Source organism: Micromys minutus (assembly GCF_963924665.1).
Source record: "Micromys minutus genome assembly, chromosome: 17".
NCBI lineage: Eukaryota > Metazoa > Chordata > Mammalia > Rodentia > Muridae > Micromys > Micromys minutus.
In genome coordinates, this window is record NC_137952.1 from 28,071,081 (window position 1) to 28,077,080 (window position 6,000).

General features: G+C 43.4%; 1 protein-coding gene across 5 annotated transcripts in view; it reads right to left on the reverse strand.

Moving 5' to 3' along the window:
• The window catches only part of ZNF106 (zinc finger protein 106), a 50,593-nt gene extending 48,230 nt beyond the window's left edge, over positions 1–2,363 (reverse strand). For 4 of the 5 annotated variants that reach the window (XM_080931391.1, XM_080931390.1, XM_080931389.1 and 1 more), the window contains exon 1: positions 2,224–2,363. The gene's annotated coding sequence lies outside the window, so the exon portion shown is untranslated. The remainder of the gene's footprint in view (positions 1–2,223) is intronic. The other variant, XM_080931387.1, reaches the window with a different exon arrangement.
• Between the last annotated feature and the right edge of the window lie 3,637 nt (positions 2,364–6,000).

A 6,000-nucleotide genomic window follows, 5' to 3' on the forward strand; every position in this document is an offset into this window, starting at 1 on the left:
CAGCATGTAATCTTTGGAGACTGAATCAAATACTATTTCCTGAAGGTAAGCTCCTGCCTTCCTAGTTACTCAGGAGGCACAGAATGAAAACAAATTCAAGACCAGCCTGGACAAGGCAGAGGGAGGGAAGAAGTGTAGAAAGTAGCTCAGTGAAACACACTCACATACACAGTATTTTTAAAACAAAAAAATCCAAGAACATGCTAGGCATGGTGGTACTTTCTTATAATTTCGGCACTTGGGAAGTAAGAAAAGAATGGAGAAGAAAGATTGCCTTACTACACAGAGTTAAAGGTCAGCCTTAGCTTCATGAAACCCTATCACAGAAAACAAGCAAATGAGTACTGAATAATATAGATTGAGGTAAAAGAAATACAGGGCTAGAAATACAGTTCCCTGGTAATGCACTTGCCCAGCAAGGTGAGGCCCACATTCAGATTCCAGCACTGCAAAACAAACAACAAAGAACAGTATCGAACTCCACTCTATACTCTTATATGCACGACATGTACACATGCATATGCACATACAAACACATACTTAAAAGGGGCACTTGTGCAGTGTGCACACCTTGTTGACCACAATACTTTCACACTGTATCATTCAATGTTACTACAGAGAAGTGGCTCATCCTAACAAAAGCACAAACTTGACCAGTCCTCATTCTTATATAGTCCCTTTCAGATTACAACAGCAGTAACAGAGTGTAAACTTTTCACGGGCAACTCTGCACCCTAGATGAACAGTTAGAGCAGTTACTTGTCTTTAGGGCTCTGATTCATTAGTATCCAAATACTCAACTTCCCTTTCCATAATCCACTTAAAAACACAAACTGTTTTCTCACTGAGTCATCCTGGGTGTGAGAACCAAAGGTTCTGTCCCAAGCCACTCAATGTCCCTCGCTTTTCTCAGACTTGAATTTGTTCTAATCTGGATGTACAAATAACTACACGGCTTTTCTTTTTAAAGTACCTTTCTTTGTATCAAAGCAATTGGTTATGAACTAAATTGATAAAATTCCTTCACACCTTTTCTTTTTTTCGGCCTTTGAAGCTCTCTTCAAAATCTTGACCATTTCTCTAGTTTAAAAACTAAAAAGGGCATATATCTGTTACTCCAGCACTGCGATTAAACTCAGGATCTCAAGTTTGAGGCCAGTCTGGGCTGCATAAACCAGATTCTCTCTCAAAACTATGAATCAAAATAAACTTTACTAACTCGGTACCTAACAGTTCAATCCGATTTCGAAGAAGTGCTCAGCATGTTTTTGGCGGTACCAGAAAAAGATGAGCGTAGCTATCACCTTAGATGAAGTTCACTAGCTCCACAGCATAAAAACTTCAACAAATCACTCACTGCCAGTAGTATCTCAGTACCTCAAGTGAATAGTGCTACCCAAGAAACTTCTATTACAACAGTTCTTTAAATTTCCGAGCGCGTGCAAAGTGGATGCTAAGTCACTCCTAGATGAATCTGATCATCCATTCTTTCGTTTTTTGGCTTTATCCTTTAAGATTTCCCCCTGGGACTCTCATTTAATCTGTGGCTCAAATCACCTTGATACAAACAGTTATGGTGGCTAGAGCTCTAATCTGCTTCCAAGTTTTTTATTTAAAAAAACAAAACAAACAAACCCCACACAACACTGAAATCTGGAACTTCCCAAAAAAAGATGGCTTATTTTACTCTCAAAGATTACTATACCTAACAGACTTAAATGGGAAGCGGTGCAACAATCTCCTCTCCACATTAAGCACCAAAATCGTACTAAATATTAAGTGGACACATACCGTTCCCCTAGTTGCTAATACATTGCTAAGACGCATTCCAAAAGTAGAGTCCTCAAAAGCAGGAAAAACAGGCGACACTTTTAGTCTTGGAAGGCTGAGAGATGGCCCAGGCCTGAAACCTACTCAACAGCAGACTGAGGCCGAGATTCCTCCTAGACCCCAGGCCGACAGAGGTCAGGGCCTGCCCCAAAGGTCAAAGACCTGGAGCCACGCGTCCAGCCTGAGGGGCTGCGAGCAGAATCCGATTGCCCTGGCCAGAATCTGTACCCAGAAACCAGACGCACCGCTCGCCCATTAACCCTAACCCACACTGGTCAGAAGAGGCATCGTAGTGTGGACGCGGCAGGCGCAGCCCCACCATCTACCCAAGGGGCAGACCACCGGACACTCAGCCTCCGATACGCCCAACCAGGCCGGGCCCTCCATACTCACACTTACAGCCCGTCCTTCCTACGCCATCCGGCCGCCGAGGGCCCGGCGAGGGAGTTCCCAGACCCCCCTTAGCCTCCGGTCCGGCGGCGGCCTGGACCCGCTCCCCGCCGGGCTCTGACGCCGCCGCCGCCGCCACCACCACCACCATCGCGCAAGCGCGCAGGCGCACGCAACTCAGCGCGCTCCCTCTTCCCCCGCCCCCATCCGCCCTTTTCAACCATCTAGCTTTATTTGAACATAAGAAGTGAACAACGGACACCAGACAAGCGGCCCTATTCAAAACGCCTGAAGAACTGAGATTTGTTCTTTGCACAAACCAGTTGGCTGCATCTTTCATTCAGCCTCTTTCTGGACTTTCTCTACTTTCTAGCCCTCCACCATAAGCTGTGGTAGTGTCTTAACTGAATTTCTAATCTATTCCTTCCTTGTGAAACTTTTGAACAGTTAGGCATGGTAGCTCACCCCTGATTCTGGAGGTTGAGAGCGGAGGACAACACGAGTTCAAGGCTAGGCAGAGCTGTTACATAGTTCCTGGACTACAAAGTGAAACTGTTTCAACAAAGGACAGAACTAAATTTAAATCTTATTTATTTTTGTTTTATTTTGTTTTTCGAGACAAGGTTTCCCTATGTCCTGGAAATTCTCTCTGAAAACCAGGAGAGCCTCAAACTCGGAGCTCTGCAGAGTGCTGGGGTTAAAGATGTATGTGCTACCCGAAAACATTTTTTGTTTAAATTTTATTATATATGAGTACCCTGTAGCTGCCTTCAGACACACCAGAAGAGGGCGTTAGATCTCATTATAGATGGTTATGAGCCACCATATGGTTGTTGTGATTTGAACTCAGGACCTTTGGAAGAGCAGTCAGTGCTTTTAATCACTGAGCCATCTCTCCAGCACAACAATTTACTTTGGGTAATGATTTTTTTTTTTTTTTTGGAATGTTAGTTTTTAAAGTTAAAATTAGGATGCTTGATTTATTGTTAAATTTGGAGCATTCCTGTTCTTGGGATCCGTTCTGGTGCCTTAAATGAACCTGCTGTAGTTACATTGCAGTTGATGAATACAGGTTTTTTTACAGGATTGAAACCACAGTTGCAACTCCATTTAAGAAAACTGTTAAAGCCTCGGATCAAAATAAATAGCTACCTTCATTTATGTGTAAATCCAGATTCCTTCTAAAGGGAATTCTTCCAATTGTGTATTTGTGACATCACAAGACCTTAAAGCACTCAAGGGCTGCTAGGCTGCTCATTCAACTTTCCTTTAGAGGCAGGTTACAGCAGTGCTTTGCTCTATGTTAGAGCCATAGTTTAAGGAAAGCCAATATAGACGAGGATTATTTCACAACATTGACAGTTTGAAGCAGAAAACTGTTATCAGTTATTCTCTAGTACGTTCTAATAATGCTCCCCCAACTCTCCAGACCCTGTCCACTGTCCCCCAGGAGGGCAAAGCTGTCCCTAGCTGAGAACTAAAGTATTCATAATTATCCCACCCCTAACTGTATTCAGCCATATCTTTTCTTCCTCCCTGCCATCAAGACCTGATTTAAGAAAGGCTAACAAAACAGAGTTCATTGCTACAGGTCTTAACAGTGCTCATCAGTCCTTTTCTCTGCCAGTTTATCGCATACTACAACATCCGAAAGCTTCTCAATTTCCCCAAAGTTGCAGCCACTTTTCTAATCAGCAAAAGATCTGTTGCTGACTTCTCAGTTAACTTCCTGTTTCTAAACATACAGGCTTACAAATAAATTTTGTCATTGAGAATATTCATCCTCCCAACTCATGGATGTTCCTTTCTTCTCAGAATCTTGGGTTATAAATATATGTATATGTATGTATGTATTTATGTATGTATGTATGTATGTATGTAGCAACATGCTTCTCATCTGGTGCTCATATAGAGAAGTCAGAGGACCTGCAACTTTATAAACCCCAGGAGTTGAAATCAGGTCCTTAGCCTTGAGGGCAAGTGCTTTACCTGCTGAGCCTTCTTGCCAGCCTCAGTCCTATGGGTTTTATTGTTGGAGGCAGGGCCTCAGGTTGCTCATGTTAAGCTCAACGTCACTATATAGTCAGTAATGACTTTGTATTTCTGACCTGCCTCTCCACCTCCTGATGCCGAGATTAGGCTTCAACGACTATCCTAGACTTCCTATCAGTAGATTTTTTTTTTAAATTATAGTTTATGTGTGGGTGTTTAGCATGCATGAATGTCTGTGTACCATCCTTGTACATGTGTCTATAGAGGCCAGAGGAAGGTTTGGATTCCTTAGAACTGGAATTACAGATAGTTGTGAGCTACCAGGTGTATATTGAAAACTGAATTTATGTTCTGTGGAAGTACAGACATCTCTCCAGCCCACAATTTTATTTATTTTATTTACTTGTGAGACAAAGAATTACTATGTAGAACAGGCTGGCTTCAAACCCACAAAGATCCCCTTGCTTCCATCTCCTGAGTGCTGGGATTGAAAGTATGTACCAACTCTCACCAGTGGTTTGACCTCTGCAGCTCTAACCCTATCAAGATCTTTATCTAGATCATTACCCCCACCCTTGATTTTTAAAATTCAGCTGTTTTTCCCAATTGGGTCTTTTCTCCCATACTAGTGTTTTTCTGTCTACATCCTAATAAAATAAAAATGGATAAAACACATCATTCCTCCTATTTCTCTGACAAAGCCAAAGCTTCCAAAAGCATTTTATAATGTCCCCATTTCTCTCTCTCCTCCAAACTACTTCAATGTCTATCACAAATCCCGTTATTAAATTCAAAAGATATTTCTCAGGTTTCTTTTTCTCTCTTAAGAAGAGGCTATTTCTTTGAAATAGTTTTTAGTCCCTAGATTGCCAGCATTTTGCTTGACGCTTAGAGGTGCTTGGAAGAAGTCTTGAGGCAAGTGGTTTAAAACTCTTCAGTAATCCAATGGCCATAAAACAAATTCTAGGCTTGTTATTTCAAAATTTACAAGACCTTTAAAGATCTAGCTTTCTCCCTAGCTTTATCCCTAGCCCTGATGACAATGAGCTAAGGGCTTCCATTCTCCCCCGACCCGCTGATAGCCTGTACTCCGAAACAGGATTTCACTAAGTTGTCGGTCTGGCTTTACGTGGCCGAGATCAAGTGTTCTTCCAGCCTCAGCCTCTGATTGCCTGAGGACTACACAGTGTGAACTACCACGCCTTCGTTTTCTTTTGTCTCAGAAAAATGAACTCTTAAACTTTTAACAAGAATGGACTTCAAGAAACTTCCAGAAGGCGTCGCGTTGTTGTTTTTCCCACAGCCTGGGAAACTGTTATCTCGTAAGCTTCCTGAGGAACTCCTACTTATCCTTCGTGACTTTAAAAATACTTTCCTGCGTCAGTCTTGTTCATTGTTGGCCAAAGGCACCTCGGAATTTCTGTGGCCGTAATCTGTTAACTGAAATGTGTTTACGCATCTATTTCCCTGGTTGAAAGGGACCAAAACACCCTGTAGGCTTTGGTAGTCATTGTGGTTTTTCCTCGGCATTCAAACACTGAAGCGTCCCGTGCACAGCTGCCTTCGGCGATGTTGGTCGATGTTGGTGGCACGAACTCCTCCCCACTTCCAGAGGCCCGGAGAATTAGTAGGGTTAATGGGTGAGTTCCCGGGATCTCCGCCTGCGTGGCAGGAGATTTAACCCCACCCCTCCGCGGTGATTGGCTCCAGCGGTAGAGGTGTGTCTGCCCCGCGGCGCCCTGGGAGTGCGCAGGCGCACAGGTCCTCAGGGCGCAGGCGCGCTCGCGG